At 46.0% G+C, this 15,752-nt stretch overlaps 1 pseudogene; it reads left to right on the forward strand.

Moving 5' to 3' along the window:
• Positions 1 to 1,215: 1,215 nt before the first annotated feature.
• On the forward strand, positions 1,216 to 15,002 carry LOC148775633 (2-acylglycerol O-acyltransferase 2-like; annotated as a pseudogene).
• The last annotated feature ends 750 nt before the right edge of the window (positions 15,003 to 15,752 follow it).

The following is a 15,752-nucleotide window of genomic DNA, read 5'->3' on the forward strand; positions in this document are numbered from 1 at the left end:
ATACTCACTACCTTTAGGAAAGCACTATAATCACAATGAAATTTCCAAGGCACCTAGGCCATCAGCCATGAAAGGCAAAGTCCTAAGCACTGGATGACCAGGATATTTCCTGTGTGACCATTTTGCAAAGGTCTGTGGCTATGTGGAGACTATAGCATGGGCAGGTGGGGGGAAGTCAAGTTCAGTGTTAGACGGGCTATGATGGAGATGCCAAGCCAACTATCAGGGAGGATGTCAAGTACCCACCTACATAGTCAAATCTGGAGCTTGTGGGGAAGTCAGGGCTAGAGATACAGTTTGGAAGTCTTCATCCTGTAGACAGACTCCAAGGCCATGAGCCTGGAGGAGTTCTCTGAGTCAGGGAGGGTGGAGGTAAGAGAGAAGTTCTAAGAACTGAAGGGACAGAAGGGCCCTGAAATACTTAGCCTTGTGAAGTTGGGAAAAGAGCCACCATGGAAACCCAGAGGTAGACGGAGGGCAGGAGGGAAACCAGGAGAGTGTGGTGTCCACAGATCAAGTGGTTTCAAGGAGGAGGGAAGAGACAGTTGTGTCTGAGGCTGCTGAGAGGTCAAAATAAGAGCTGAGAATTGGTCACTGTTTTCAGCAGTGTGGAGGCCAGTGGTGAACTTGTCAAGGGCAGTTCATTGGAACAGTGGCATCTGACGTCTGGAGGGAGGACAAATTGGAGGAGAGGGCGTGGAAATCAGACGGCTCTTCCGTGAGTTTTACTGACCAGGCAAACTGAGGAAAAGGCAGCCAGATGAGGAGATAGTGGGGCCTAGAGATATTTATATGGGAGCTCATAGTTCTTATATGTAAAGGGGAACCATGGACCTGTCGGGTGAAAGGAGATAATTACTGCAGCCAAATAGTTGTATAAGTGTAAAGAGGGCAGGTTTGCCCTATACTTGCTGCTTTTTTTGCCAAATAATGAGCAAGATTTGAGCAAAGGTGATCTGGCAGATAATGTATTGCCTGAAGAGTCCAGTGAACTTCTCTTCTGTAGTAAGTTTAGTCCAGGCCAGGTGATTTTAAATATTTCACCTAAGATACTGCTCCCTGCCAGGGTAGGTGCAATGAGACTCTACGGCTGGCTGGACACCCTTCCTCCCCACTCCCACAAATACTTAACAACCTCTGGCAGCAACAAAACCCAGCAGATGTCTCAGACCAGCAGAGCTCAGAGAAGCCTCCAGAGGAAGCAGAGGAATCATCATGGTGGAGTTTGCACCTTTGTTTGTGCTACTGGAACGCAGGCTGCAGACCTTCGCGGTCCTGCAGTTGATCTTCTCTTACTTGGCCCTGCGTAAGGAAAGCTGAGATGGATTTGGGAGGCCATGGGCACCTGCCACTTCAGGTGCCCATGGTGTATTAGTGGGGGAAAGATACAGGTCCTAAGGTCATGCTGAACCTAGTTTCTGGGGATCACCTGGGATGAGGGATATCTTGCTGACATGGCCTTGGGGGAGCTTTGCCAACAGGAGTGTGTGTCTGACTGTCCATGCCCACCTCAGCCCAGCCTGGGACCTGGGAGTATCCAGAGGAAGACAGACAATCAAGTAACCTTGGGCCTGGAGCTAGAAGGAGAGGAGCTGAGAAAAGGCATCTGGACCCTCTGATGCCAGGAACAGTAGCTTGTACCTTGTCCCCTATCTCAAGAGCAAAGGGGATCCCCAGGAGAACTTTAGGTACAGGAGTGACAAGGTCCAATCTGTGGGTGACAAGCTGTAATTTAGGGATCTTCTGTATTGGGGTATTGGGGGAGACAGATGACGGGGAGCAGTTGTTAGCAAATCAGATTAGGGTCTGTTTGTGGGAACACAGTAAAGCTCCTATACTGACAATGGTTGTGGTGAAAGAAAGTTCAGGCTTTGTTGCAGGGACCAAGCAAGGAGTCCAGGGAACTTATGCTCAAAATACCTGAAACCCCTTTGATTACCAGGGAACAGTGTCTAGAGACTGGGTGAGGTAGAGATGCTGGGTGCATGATCATACCCTATAGAATTGTCTGGTTGCTTGGTGGTGAGGTAACTTGGAGTCACCATCATCAACCTTCTGGTTTCCTTCTGAGTCTGCAGGCTTGTGAGCAAATTCCTTCCACCTGCTGGGAGTTTAGTATCTGCAGAACCGCTCAGTGATGAGTCTCAGTATTATCTATGGCTCTTGGGTACAAACTAAAAGTGTTTGAATTTATGTAATGGTTAAAGCGTTATTTATTTTTTTGCTTGACTGTTTTCTTTCTGTGTTTATGATTTCTCTTAAAAATTTTATTTTTGAAATTTGGTGAAGGCTTAGGACGCTGAAAATTTTTGACAGATAAGAGGCTGGCAGAGGACATGAGGGCTCTTTCCCAGGAAGGCTGCAGAGATCCAGCTCAAATACAAGGTCTCAGTCTACAACAGAGGTCACCATATAGACCCATGATTGAAAACCAGCCCCCTGATTGTTTTTGTGTTTGTATAGCCCATGAGTGAAGTATGGTGTTTGAGTATTAAATGCTTGCATTTTAAGAGATTTTGTGCCCATGCAATATCCTCCAAATTGCCTCTTGAAGCACAGTGTCTGAAATACTTACAATCTGGCTCTTTGAAAAAGATTACTTACCCTGGACTAGGAAGGCTGGCAGTGGGTGGAGAGAAGGGGCTCTTTCCCAAAGATATTAGGAGATGAATCTACAAGGCAGAATGTACAGACCTTCCGGCAAGTAAGTTTTCCCAGGAGGCCAGTAAACATTGCACATATAGTGAAGAGATGGTTCATGCTGGCCTAGTGCAGTTGTTTGAGGAGGGGTGAAATGTGGCCTGAAAGGTCAACAAGGACGTGTTCCTGAGGACTCAGGCCCCAGCATCAAACACTTTCCAGTGGATTCCTCGTTTTATCTGTTTCTTTCCTCTTCTCTGTAATTCACAGACTCACACAGGAAGGTAGTTCCGTTCTGTTCAGTCACTCAGTCATGTCCAACTCTTTGTGATTCCATGGACTTCAGCACACCAGACCTCCCTGTCCATCACTAACTTTCGGAGTTTACCCATACTCATGTCCATTGAGTCGGTGGTGCCATCCAACCATCTCATACTCTGTCACCCACTTCTCTTCCACCTTCAATCTTTCCAGCATCAGGGTCTTTAAAATGAGGCAGCTCATTTCATCAAGTGGCCAAAGTATTGGAGTTTCAGCTTCAATATCAGCCCTTCCAATGAATATTGAGCACTGATTTTCCTTAGGAAGGACTGGTTGGATCATCTCCTTGCAGGCCAAAGGACTCTCAAGAATCTTCTCCAACACCGCAGTTCAAAAGCATCAATTCCTCTGCGCTCAGCTTTCTTTATAGTCCAACTCGCACATTTATACATGGCTACTGGAAAAACCATAACCTTGACTAAATGGACCTTTGTTGGCAAAGTAATGTCTCTGCTTTTTAATATGCTCTCTCAGTTCAGTTCAGTTCAGTCGCTCAGTCGTGTCCGACTCTTTGCGACCCCATGAATCACAGCACGCCAGGCCTCCCTGTCCATCACCAACTCCCGGAGTTCACTCAAACTCATGTCCATCAAGTTGGTGATGCTATCCAGCCATCTCATTCTCTGTCATCCCCTTCTCCTCCCGCCCCCAATTCCTCCCAGCATCAGAGTCTTTTCCAGTGAGTTAACTCTTCGCATGAGGTGGCCAAAGTATTGGAGTTTCAGCTTTAGCATCAGTCCTTCCAATGAACACCCAGGACTGATCTCCTTTAGAATGGACTGGTTGGATCTCCTTGCAGTCCAAGGGACTCTCAAGAGTCTTCTCCAGCACCACAGTTCAAAAGCATCAATTCTTTGGCGATCAGCTTTCTTCACAGTCCAACATACATACATGACCACTGGAAAAACCATAGCCTTGAACTAGATGGACCTTTGTTGGCAAAGTAATGTCTCTGCTTTTGAATATGCTGTCTATGTTGGTCTTAACTTTCCTTCCAAGGAGTAAGCATCTTTTAATTTGATGGCTGCAGTTACCATCTACAGTGATTCTGGAGCCCAAAAAACTAAAGTCAGCCACTGTGTCCACTGTTTCCCCATCTATTTGCCATGAAATGATGGGACCAGATGCTATGATCTTAGTTTTCTGAATGTTGATCTTTAAGTCAACTTTTTCACTCTCCTCTTTCACTTTCATCAAAGGCTTTTTAGCTCTTCTTCACTTTCTGCCATCAGGGTGGTGTCATCTGCATATCTGAGTTTACGAGGGAGTGATGGAAATGTGAGAGTGAGGGAGATGTTTAGATGGGGGAGTTTCTGATCAAGTAGGAATGCCCACAGTTGTAAATTATTTTTTCTGACTGAAAAACAAATACGTGCTATTTCAACACATTGAAACAAAATGTGTGTCCTAAAACTCAAAGATTTCCCCCAAATCCTACCCTACAATGAACCACTATTAACAACTGGTTTTACTCTCTCAACCTGGATGGAAAAAGGAGCAGGAAGGTAAGCTCCTTTCAAAGAGCTGGTGTTATTCCCATCTGTATCTGCATCTCCTAGAAGAGTTAATGTTGATAAATGCTTGTTGAATGAATGAATGTTTGGAGCATGATATGGACATAATAGTAGAACTGAAACCACCACTCATCCTACTGGCTTTCTTTATGAGGTTAGCTAACATAAATACCCTCTCTTGGTCTTGGTAAAGTGGGATTATACATCTTTCCTTCCTGGTGTTATGAGGGGAAGGCAGGTTTCCTTTCTTAGGGACTGAAGATATACCAAAGTTAGGATTTTGCCTGCTGACAGTAGTTAAACGAGAGGCCAGAGTGAGGGAGATGTTTAGATGGGGGAGTTCTTTCTGATCAAGAGGAAATGCGCACATTTTAAAATTTTATTTCTGACTGAAAAACAAATACATGCTATTTTAACACACTGAAACAAAATGTGTGTTCTAAAAGTCAAGGATTTCCTCCAAATCCTACCCTACAATGAACCGTTATTAGCAACTTGGTTTTATTCTCTCAAATTGGATGGAAGTTCTAATTTCTGGGTACAGAGGTTCAGTTTAGGAAGATGAAAAGAGTCCTGAGATGAAGGCTGGTTTAGTTACACAACAATGTGAATAAATTTAATTATACCAAATTGACTCTCAAAAATCATTTCGAGTATATGTCCTTGAGAGGGACTGCTATAGTATTCTAATAGTTTTATAAGAAATCTCCATACTGTTCTCCATAAGACCTCTGTCATGAGCCCATAATTTGGAAAGATACAATCTCCCCAATGTTCATAATAGCACATTTACAATAGCTAGGACATGGAAGCCATCTAAAATCCATTAGAGTAATGCATAAAGAAGATGCAGTAATACAGGCGATGGAATATTACTCAGTCATAAAAAGGAACATATTAACACCATTTTCAGCAACATGTGTGAACCTAGAGATTGTCAAACTGAGAGAAGATAGTCACAGAAAGACAAATATCACATGATATCACTTAAATGCAGAATCAAAAAAGAGATACAGAAGTACTTATTTACAAAACAGAAGTAGGAAGAAACCTATGGTTACCAGGGGGTAAGGGAGAAGGATTAAATGGGAGATTTGGATTGACAAATAACATTACTGTATGTAAAATAGATAACAATAAGGACATTCTGTGTAGCACAGGGATCTCTACTCAGTGCTCTGTAATGATCTGCATAGGAAAGGAATTAAGAAAAACAAACAAATCAGACTTGATATGTGTATGAGTTTAACAGGTTTACTTCCTACACAACTGAAACTAATACAGCATGTAAATGAACTATACTCTAACGAAAATTTAAAAAGAATAATAAAACACCAAAGAGTTATTTCGATGACTAGTGTATGTTAAACACATCTGCTGCTGGTGCTGCTGCTGCTGCTGCTAAGTCGCTTCAGTTGTGTCTGATTCCGTGCGACGCTACAGACGGCAGCCCACCAGGCTCCCCCGTCCCTGGGATTCTCCAGGCAAGAACACTGGTGTGGGTTGCCAATTCCTTCTCCAATGCATGAAAGAGAAAAGTGAAAGTGAAGGCGCTCAGTCGTGTCCAACTCTTCGCAACCCCATGGACCGCAGCCCAGCAGGCTCCTCCATCCATGGGATTTTCCAGGCAAGAGTACTGGAGTGGGTTGCCATTACCTTCTCCGATAAACATATCTAACCAGCGTTAAAACTGAAAAAAACGAAGTGCTCCAAACACAACCCTGAAGCCAGCACTAGGACGGCAGGAATTCCTGTCCGTTGTTCATGGCTGTAGTTACACAACACCAGCACATGACACGTTGGAGGTGCTCTGTAGAAAGAGAGCCTCTGTGAGCCCCGAAATACTTGGATTTATGCATTTTGCTACTATTCAGACTGGGTTTCCCCACTGCCTCAGCAGTAAAGAATCTGGCTGCAATGCAGGAGCCACAGGAGATGTGGGTTTGATCCCTGGGTCTGGGAGATCCTCTAGAGGAGAGCGTGGAAACTCACTCCAGTATTCTTGCCTGGAGAACATGAACAGTGGAGCCTGGAGGGCTACAGTCCACAGCGCAAAGAATCCTGTGGAAGTGGGCTGGGTAGAAATAATACCTTTTCTCTGGGGTTCTAAAGAATGGATACCGGAAAAAGTTCATCCTACCACATCTCCATGAGGCATTTATCAAGCATGGGGTGAATAGAGACAGAAAAGGAAGTGGAGGGGGAAGACCCAAAAGAGTAAGTAATCTGGTGCAGTGGAAAAATGCGAGTTTGAAATTAGGCCAACTGGTTTCAAATCCAGGCTGTCAATGTGACACTTGTCGTGTTGACAGCATTCTCTCCTCCTCCAAACCTTGGGAAGCTGATCTCTTCCTTCTGGGGTAAGGGCTGGACTGGACAGTGCTGCTAGAGCTGGATATATGGGGAGAGCTCATTCCTTCATACCTCTGAAAACTGCTTCCCTTCCCAGACTTGATCTGCTGCGTAGTCTTCATTGGCCTCCTGTTCACAAGATTCTGGATAATCAGTATCCTGTACGTGATCCGGTGGTACCTAGATCGAGACACGCCATGGCAGGGGGGCAGGCAGACTGCTTTCATAAGGTGCAGGACCATATGGAAGTACACGAAGGACTATTTCCTCTTCTCGGTGAGTAAGGGCTGACTAGGGAGTGGTCAGGACAATAGTTCCCACGAGTCCATGGGAATGTTTGACCCTGTGTGCAGCGAGCAGAATACTGGGCCAGGAGCAGGAGACAGGCTTCTACCGCTATATGGCTAGGGGAAGAATCAGCTTCTGTCTGACTATGGTTGTCCTACTTCAGTGAGGTGAGGCCACTATGACAACTGATGAATGAGCAGGATTTGAGGAACCCAGTAGGCCATGAAGTGCAGCTCACTTATGTATCTGACAGGTATAAACCCCTCAACAGTCTAAGTTTGGGGTGAAGGAATCTGTAATGAAAACAAGCTTTTGAGAACTTTGGTTGACGCTTTATCAGATGAGGATACTGATACCCTGAGAGGGAAGAAGATGTGAGCAAGATACAGAGCAGCTTGTGTTACTGCTTTTAAAGTGTGTGCATTGGCTCTGAGAATAGAAACAGAGCCGAGAGCCCTCAGGACGTATCCTGACCCTGTGTGTTTGGTATGTTGTGTGTCCTTGGACAGAGCTTTGCTCATTCTCAATCTCAGTTTCCCCAGGGATCCACTAAACAGTCCAGTTCCTCCTCTTCTGCCTATCTCTTAATCTTTGATCTCTGGCTCATGGTACCTCATGTCCATTTTGTACACTGAACTCTGGACCAAGGATCAATCCTTAGGGATGCAAGCCACGAATTTCAGTGAACTGACTTTTGCTCCATTCTGAATCCCAGACAGGCAAAACCCTTGGATGTAAGTGGGGATAGGAAGAGGAAGGCAGTGAGGACACAGAGAGGAGCCAGGCGGGGACAGGCGGCCCTCTCTGGACAAAGGAGACGAGAATGTATGCGGTGTTACCTCTGGGAGTGGACATCATAGGTTCTAATACAGGGTCTGCAACACGCCAGTTGTAAGACCTTAGGTGAGATACACATGCTCTATGAGTTTCAATTTCTTCATGTGTAAAGTGGAAATGCTGCCACATTCGTCATTGGGCTGTGTGGATTCCATGAGACATCAGGTGATCCTGGGGCTTCCAAAGACAGCATCTGGCTCTCCTATCACCCCTGGAATGCTATCATTTGTACATCTGGCAGAAAAACTCTGCTGAGCGTCTCTGTGCCGGTCTTATCTGTGTCTGTTCTGTCTCTCCTATAACCAGGTCTCTACCCCAGGGGATTTTTCAAATAGCACACTATTGATATTGTGGAAAACCGAACCTGATTTGCAGAAATTTCATGAGTAGAGTGTTCAGGATTGTAGGCCCCTGCATCCTTGGCAACAACAGCTGCAGATGGTGGGCAGTACCACTGAACAGCCAGCAGAAGGAGGGATAACATGCAGTTCCACTGCCCTGTCCTGGACTGAGGCCTGCAGGAGGTGCTGCAGCTTACAGATTGTGGACTCTAGTCACCTTCCAGGACAACTTCCAAGTCATCCACACACCTTAACAGAGAGGCCCTGCAGGGATCTTTGGTTGGCAGTGGATAGGGGGGTCAGGGAGTCTCTACTGTCTACTGAAAACAAGTGTACAACCTTAAAGATGTCAGGTGTTTTGTTCTGAGGCCTTACTGAGGACTGTATTCAGAGATAGCCTCTCAGAAATCTCTGAGGAGCTGTTCTAAAAGGGAAGGGAGAAGTCAGTACTTACGGGGCTTTGTTGGAAAAAATAAAACAAAACAAGCCATGTAGCTAAACATCAAAAGATTGCTGCCAGTCAAAAAGCAGACATCTCCAGTTAATGATTTTCATGTTTTTCTGCATTTGGAGAGATACAAAATCTGGGCTCACTGCAGTATTTCCTGTGATGTGCATCTTCACTCTATGTGACCAGTATCCTATTTTTCTCCACCCTGAATTCCTTTCAAGGCCCATTGTCAGTGGCAGGTACCATGGCTGCTAGCTTGAATGCAAGTAAGCAACATTCCTTAACCTAACAATTCTGATCGGACTTCTCCACTTCACAAGCCTTTATGCTGTGATTCTATGAGCTAGCACCTAAAGGCAGAGTTTTTAGAGAATTTAGGAGACTACTTCTGAGTACTGGAGCTTTCTAAATGCACCCTATGCGCTTCATAAAGAGGTAATGGTGGAGATCAGACAGTGTTTCCCCGAGGACAATTGATTCCCCCTCATCCTGAGGATCAGTTTAGGAACTGGGTTTCTGTGTAAGATTTCATTATCCAGAGAAGCAATGTCTACACAGGCCAAGGCCTGAGCAGGGGTGCAGTGCTGTGGGCAGGCTATGACCTGGTGTCAGGGAGTGCTGCAGACTTGACAGGACACCTCCCTGACACCTCTCCACCCATACCTGCAGGCGTCACTAGAGACTTCATGGTCCTCCTCCCAACCTGTAGCTTCAGCACCCTGGGGTCTCTTATACTGAGTCACGGTGACTCAGGGATCCAGCTCTTTACCTGGGACATAACTCCAGATGCCACAAAACTTGGTGAGAAGCTTACTCCCTCCTGTGCTGGCTCCTTCCTTCTAGTTATGCTCTGCCTTGAAGAAGGTGTCCTTCTCTGTTACATGCTTCCACTGGGGTCAAGGATTCTCAGACAGGTCATCTCTCATCACAGGACACTCACATGGAGTGTGAAAGCACTTGGGCTCAGGGGACAGATAAAAGAGGTCAGCACAGAAACTTAACAGGGAGACTGGATCGGGGCTGGGGGGTACTAGGTGTAGCCCCGATTCACCTGATTGCTGTCCCTGCAGCTGGTCAAGACCGCTGAGCTGGACCCCTCCCGGAACCACCTGGCTGGCTTCCACCCTCATGGGGTCCTCGCCACTGGAGCTTTCACCAACCTGTGCACTGAGGGCACGGGCTTCTCCTCAGTTTTTCCAGGCATCCGCTCGCATCTGATGATGATGCACTGGTGTTTCTGGGCCCCTGTCTTCAGGGATTGCATCATGTCAGGGGGTGAGTCCTGCCACTCTTTCTAATCCAGGAAGATGAGGGCTGAAGGCATGAGGAAGGGGTTTAAGGAGGGCGGCCAACTGTTCTCTACTTCTTCCAAGTGAATGTGAAGTAGACAAGGAGATGAGACCCAAAGAAGCATTTTCCATTCCTGTGTGCTCAGTGATGAGTTTCATGGGAGTATTGGGAAAGGAGGTAGCACTCAGTGCCTGTCATCTGGGGACTCCCAGTTGGAGAGTCGGGTAGAGCCCAAGTCATACTCCTGAACCAGGCTTGCCCCCTTCACACTGCACGTGACCACTTTCTTCTCAACCCAGGGCTGGTCTCATCAGACAAGGAGAGTGCTGCTCACATTCTGAGCAGGAAAGGTGGTGGCAACCTGCTGTCCATCATTACTGGGGGCGTCCAGGAGTCACTGAATGCCAGCCCTGGAACCTACAAGCTGGTACTGCGGAACCGCAAGGGCTTCATCAGGCTCGCCCTGATGCACGGGTATTGGGGAGAGGGCCCTGGGTTCAACTGGAGATTGGCACGGATTGTAGTTTGGAGGGAAGACTGCAGAGGCAAATGCAGAACTTATTTTGGCAGGCAGAGTCTCCATTCATAACAATGAAGATTGTATATTGTTGATAGATACACTGCCTCAGGTCCACATACCCAAAGAAGATTCTAGAAGAAAGATTTTGTAACAAAAAGGGTTAATCTCAACGGTCATATTGCTGAAAGGTTGCATTGCATCTGAGATCTAGGAACTCAGGGAGAATGGAGCTTGGGACAAAGCTTAAAGCTATTCTCCTATCTTTAAACATCTGTGAAGAATACACAGCTAGCTGGAAGAGATTTTCCCAGAAAGTCTGCAGATGTTTTATATCTGGGAAGACTCTCAGCACTCTTCTGGTTTCTCTCATGATCCTGTAACCAAAAAAGGTTAATCTTGAATTTTTTCTGTACCTGATCTGTGACTTTAACCCTCATCTTGCGGCTTTTGTTACTGTAAGAACGGATAATGGGCTGCCTAAGGAAGATAACCTGAGTTGCCCACCTGTAAAGGACTGTAAGTGAAACTAACACATTCCCCTGCCAGACACTCGCCTTCTATTAGACATTCGCAAGGATCAAATAGTTTTTTTAGTTTATTTCCTCACCTATATCCCAATCTATGATCCATAAAGAACTTGGCAACCTGGCCCTTCAGGATGGTTATTTGGAGGCACTAGCGTGCTGTCTTCTTGGTCACTAAATTCGAATAAAGTCCCTTCCTCATCCCAAAACTTCCTCTCAGATTCACTGGCCTATCTTGTGGCAAGCAGAGTGAGCATGGACCATCCCAGTGCCAGTCGTTGGCACTGAGAAGAGCCATGACCTGCATGAAATTATAAATCAAGAACGTGGCAGTTCTAGATGACACCCGAGGCCTCCTACTTTTGTCCCAGGACTTTGTCCTCTCCTCCAGTTCCTGACCCCTAGGTACCTAAGGGAGGCTAGGCGACCAGCTTGTGCCCCTCCACATGCCCTCTCTCCTGTCTCCCTCTAGGGCAGCTCTGGTGCCGATCTTCTCCTTTGGGGAGAATGACATACATGACCAGGTTGAGAGCTCTCCTGGTTCCTGGTTGCGGTGGTTTGAGGACCAACTTCACAAGAGCACTAGAGGCTCCATCCCTCTCTTTTATGGCCGTGGAGTCTTCCAGTACAGCTTTGATCTTATGCCCTACCGCCGACCCATCACCACTGTGGGTGAGCCTAGACCCGGTCTGGGAGGGGGAAGTGTTATAGAGTTAGAAGCCTGCACTTGTGCTGCAAGGAGACATGGACCAGAACACCCTTGACATTGTGGAGGACACTTTCTAGTGTGTGAAATAGACACACAGGCAAGTAACCCTATGAAAGGCAGTAGAATGAGAAGAGTAACAGGGACACAAAGGTCAGTAGCCAGTACAGATTACTGAGCCACTGCAGTGTGTCAGACACTGTACTTAGTCCTTACATGCAGCAGCTTATTTTTCCCAATAACTTGGGAGGTAGGATTCTCATCCACATTTTATTGCTTGGAAACCCAGATCCACAAAAGGTAAATCAATTCCAAGAGATCACCCTGCCCTTGGTAACAAAGTTGAGGTTTGATAAGAGTACTTGCCTTTCTATTATGCAAGATAGTTCAGTTCAGTTCAGTTGCTCAGTCGTGTCCGACTCTTTGCGACCCCATGAATCACAGCACGCCAGGGTCTCTATCCATCACCAACTCCCTGAGTTCACTCAGACTCATGCCCATCGAGTCGGTGAAGCCATCCAGCTATCTCATTCTCTTTGTCCCCTTCTCCTCCAACCCCCTATCCCTCCCAGCATCAGAGTTTTTTCCAGTGACTCAACTCATCGCATGAGGTGGCCAAAGTATTGGAGTTTCAGTTTTAGCATCAGTCCTTCCAATGAACATCCAGGATTGATCTCCTTAGAATGGACTGGTTGGATCTCCTTGCAGTCCAAGGGACTCTCAAGAGTCTTCTCCAGCAACACAGTTCAAAAGCATCAATTGTTTGGCGCTCAGCTTTCTTCACAGTCCAACTCTCACATCCATACATGAACACGGGAAAAACCATAGCCTTGATTAGACGGACCTTTGTTGGCAAAGTAATGTCTCTGCTTTTAAATATACTATCTAGGTTGGTCATAACTTTCCTTCCAATGAGTAAGCGTCTTTTAATTTCATGGTTGCAATCAGCATCAACAGTGATTTTGGAACCCCCAAAAATAAAGCCTGACAGTGTTTCCACTGTTTCCCCATTTATTTCCCATGAAGTGATGGGACCAGATGCCATGATCTTCGTTTTCTGAATGTTGAGCTTCAAGCCAACTTTTTCACTCTCCTCTTTCAATTTCATCAAGAGGCCTTTGAGTTCCTCTTCACTTTCTGCCATAAGGGTGGTGTCATCTGCATATCTGAGGTTATTGATATTTCTCCCGGCAATCTTGATTCCAGCTTGTGCTTCTTCCAGCCCAGCGTTCCTCATGATGTACTCTGCATATAAGTTAAATAAGCAGGGTGACAATATACAACTTTGACATACTCCTTTTCCTATTTGGAACGAGTCTGTTGTTCCATGTCCAGTTCTAACTGTTGCTTCCTAACCTGTATACAGGTTTCTCAAGAGGCAGGTCAGGTGGTCTGGTATTCCCATGTCTTTCAGAATTTTCCACAGTTTATTGTGATCCACACAACCTTACAAATAACTGTGAAAAGAAGAGAAGCGAAAAGCAAAAGAGGAAAGGAAAGATATAAGCATCTGAATGCAGAGTTCCAAAGAATAGCAAGGAGAGATAAGAAAGCCTTCCTCAGCGATCAATGCAAAGAAATAGAGGGAAACAACAGAATAGGAAAGACTAGAGATCTTTTCAAGAAAATTAGAGATATCAAGGGAACATTTCATGCAAAGATGGGCTCGATAAAGGGCAGAAATGGTATGGACCTAACAGAAACAGAAGATATTAAGAAGAGGTGCCAAGAATACACAGAAGAACTGTACAAAAAAGATCTTCAAGATGAAGATAATCACAATGGCGTGATCGCTCACCTGGAACCAGACATCTTGGAATGTGAAGTCAAGTGGGCCTTAGGGAGCATAACGACGAACAAAGCTAGTGGAGGTGATGGAATTCTAATTGAGCTATTTCAAATCCTGAAAGATGATGCTGTGAAAGTGCTGCACTCAATATGCCAGCAAATTTGGAAAACTCAGCAATGGCCCCAGGACTGGAAAAGGTCAGTCTTCATTCCAATCCCAAAGAAAGGCAATGCCAAAGAATGTCAAACTACCACGCAGTTGCACTCATCTCACACGCTAGTAAAGTCATGCTCAAAATTCTCCAAGCTAGGCTTCAGCAATATGTGAATAGTGAACTTTCAGATGTTCAAGCAGGTTTTAGAAAAGGCAGAGGCACCAGAGATCAAATTGCCAACATCCGCTGGATCATGGAGAAAGCAAGAGAGTTGCTTGATAAGGAGGGTTTAATTCTGACCACAGGGTCTAATGACAGTAACTGGATAAGGTGGATACAAGACCATGGCAGGTCTGTTAGATCTGTGTTTAAAGTAGCAATCAGCAGTCTCTGAAGGAGAGCCAGATGGATTTCCTTCGAAATAAAGGACATGGGCTTTAGTCCATAGACTTAGCACCATCTTTCAGCTATTTGCTTTCTTCTTGAATTCCAACTAGGTTCCAATGGCAGAACTAATAGAGCTGTTCATCCCTGCTCACACAGTCATTTCTCAGTTGAGTACAGGCAAACCAACTACCAAACTTTCTTTGCATTATGTGGTGATAGTCTCATGAATGTTTATAGTGCTGCTGCCTCAGGATCATTCCCAAGAGAAGAAGACAGGACAGCTGCTTTCTGATCCACCTCCTCCCACAGACACAGTCTCTTCCAATCATGGCATCTGAGACTCCCAGATCCACCTTTCCCTGAGGCTAAGAGCCCATCCCCAGGGCTTAAATCCTGGTACTGACTTTTTCCTGGCTACGTGACCTTGAACAAATTATTTAACCTCTGTGGGCCTCACTTCCTCACCAATCAAACAAAATAATAGCAGGTATATCCCCACAGGATTGTTAGGATATCATAAGAGATAATGCATGCAAATGTCTGCTGGCGGTGCTGTTAATACAGAGATTTTGAAGTTAACCTAACATCTTGGATTCTATAACCCAGAAGAGAATTGATAGGGAAGGATTTAGAGTGCTTACCTGCTCAGATGACCATTGTAGTGGGGACACCAATGTCCCTGAGCCTTCAGTGGTTCTGACTCTGAGCCACCACTCACCTCTGTGTCTTGCAGTGGGGAAGCCCATCGAGGTGCAAAGGACACTACATCCCTCCCAGGAGGAGGTAGACAGGCTTCACTAGCACTACATAAAGAAACTGGAAAAACTCTTCGAAACCCACAAGCTTAAGTACAATATCCCCAGAGACCAACAGTTAGAGATCTGCTGAAAGCCACCCAGAGGATGGGCCTCTCCAAAATGGAGGGCTGGCATTAGGGAGGATGGAGGGAGGTTCTGTGATACCAGAAGGCTTCCTGGAGGTGTCTGTTGAACACATCTCTAAAGCCTTCACTGACTCCTGAAGCTCCACCCCATGTTAGTCCTTGCGTCACAGAAGGCTCCTGGGAGAGGAGACCAGACTTTGGCATCAGTGATTGTTCTCCTGCTGTGACTCCTCTGTAATGGGTCCTCTTCATGTCTGCCCTGCTGAGAATGGGAGAGATTCTGGGAGACAATGATGTCTGTGTCTCTGTCCTCTGTGATCCTGTCACTCAATGAGCAGGACAAAGAACAGCTCCAGTGAGCAGGTTTCTCTTCCTCTGCTTTGAGTGACAGCACAGAAGCCACCAGCAAGTATAAGGCTTTCTCTTACAAGCTCCTCCAGCCAAAACCTCCTGATTCAACCAGGCACCTTTGAGTTTCTGAGTCATTTGAGCCCTGGGCTGGCAGCCAGAGGGGCTCATGAGGTGGGGAAGGAGACTTCAGCTCTGTCACTGGCTAAATGACCATGAACATACGTATTCACCCTTCCTCTGAGTCTCTGTTTTCCTGAGTGGCTAACGTGATCTCTGACCTCTGGTCTGATGTCACATGAGTGGAGAGCTCCATGAGATAGCCCCTACTCATCCTCTGTAACTTCAGTCCTGAGCTTGACACAAAAGGGAGCTCCTAAAGTCAGTTTGTCAATGAAAGGATTCTG

This window comes from Moschus berezovskii, chromosome 14 (assembly GCF_049115385.1).
Source record: "Moschus berezovskii isolate FMDL1 chromosome 14, NW_MosBer_1.0, whole genome shotgun sequence".
In the NCBI taxonomy this organism is placed as follows: Eukaryota; Metazoa; Chordata; class Mammalia; order Artiodactyla; family Moschidae; genus Moschus; species Moschus berezovskii.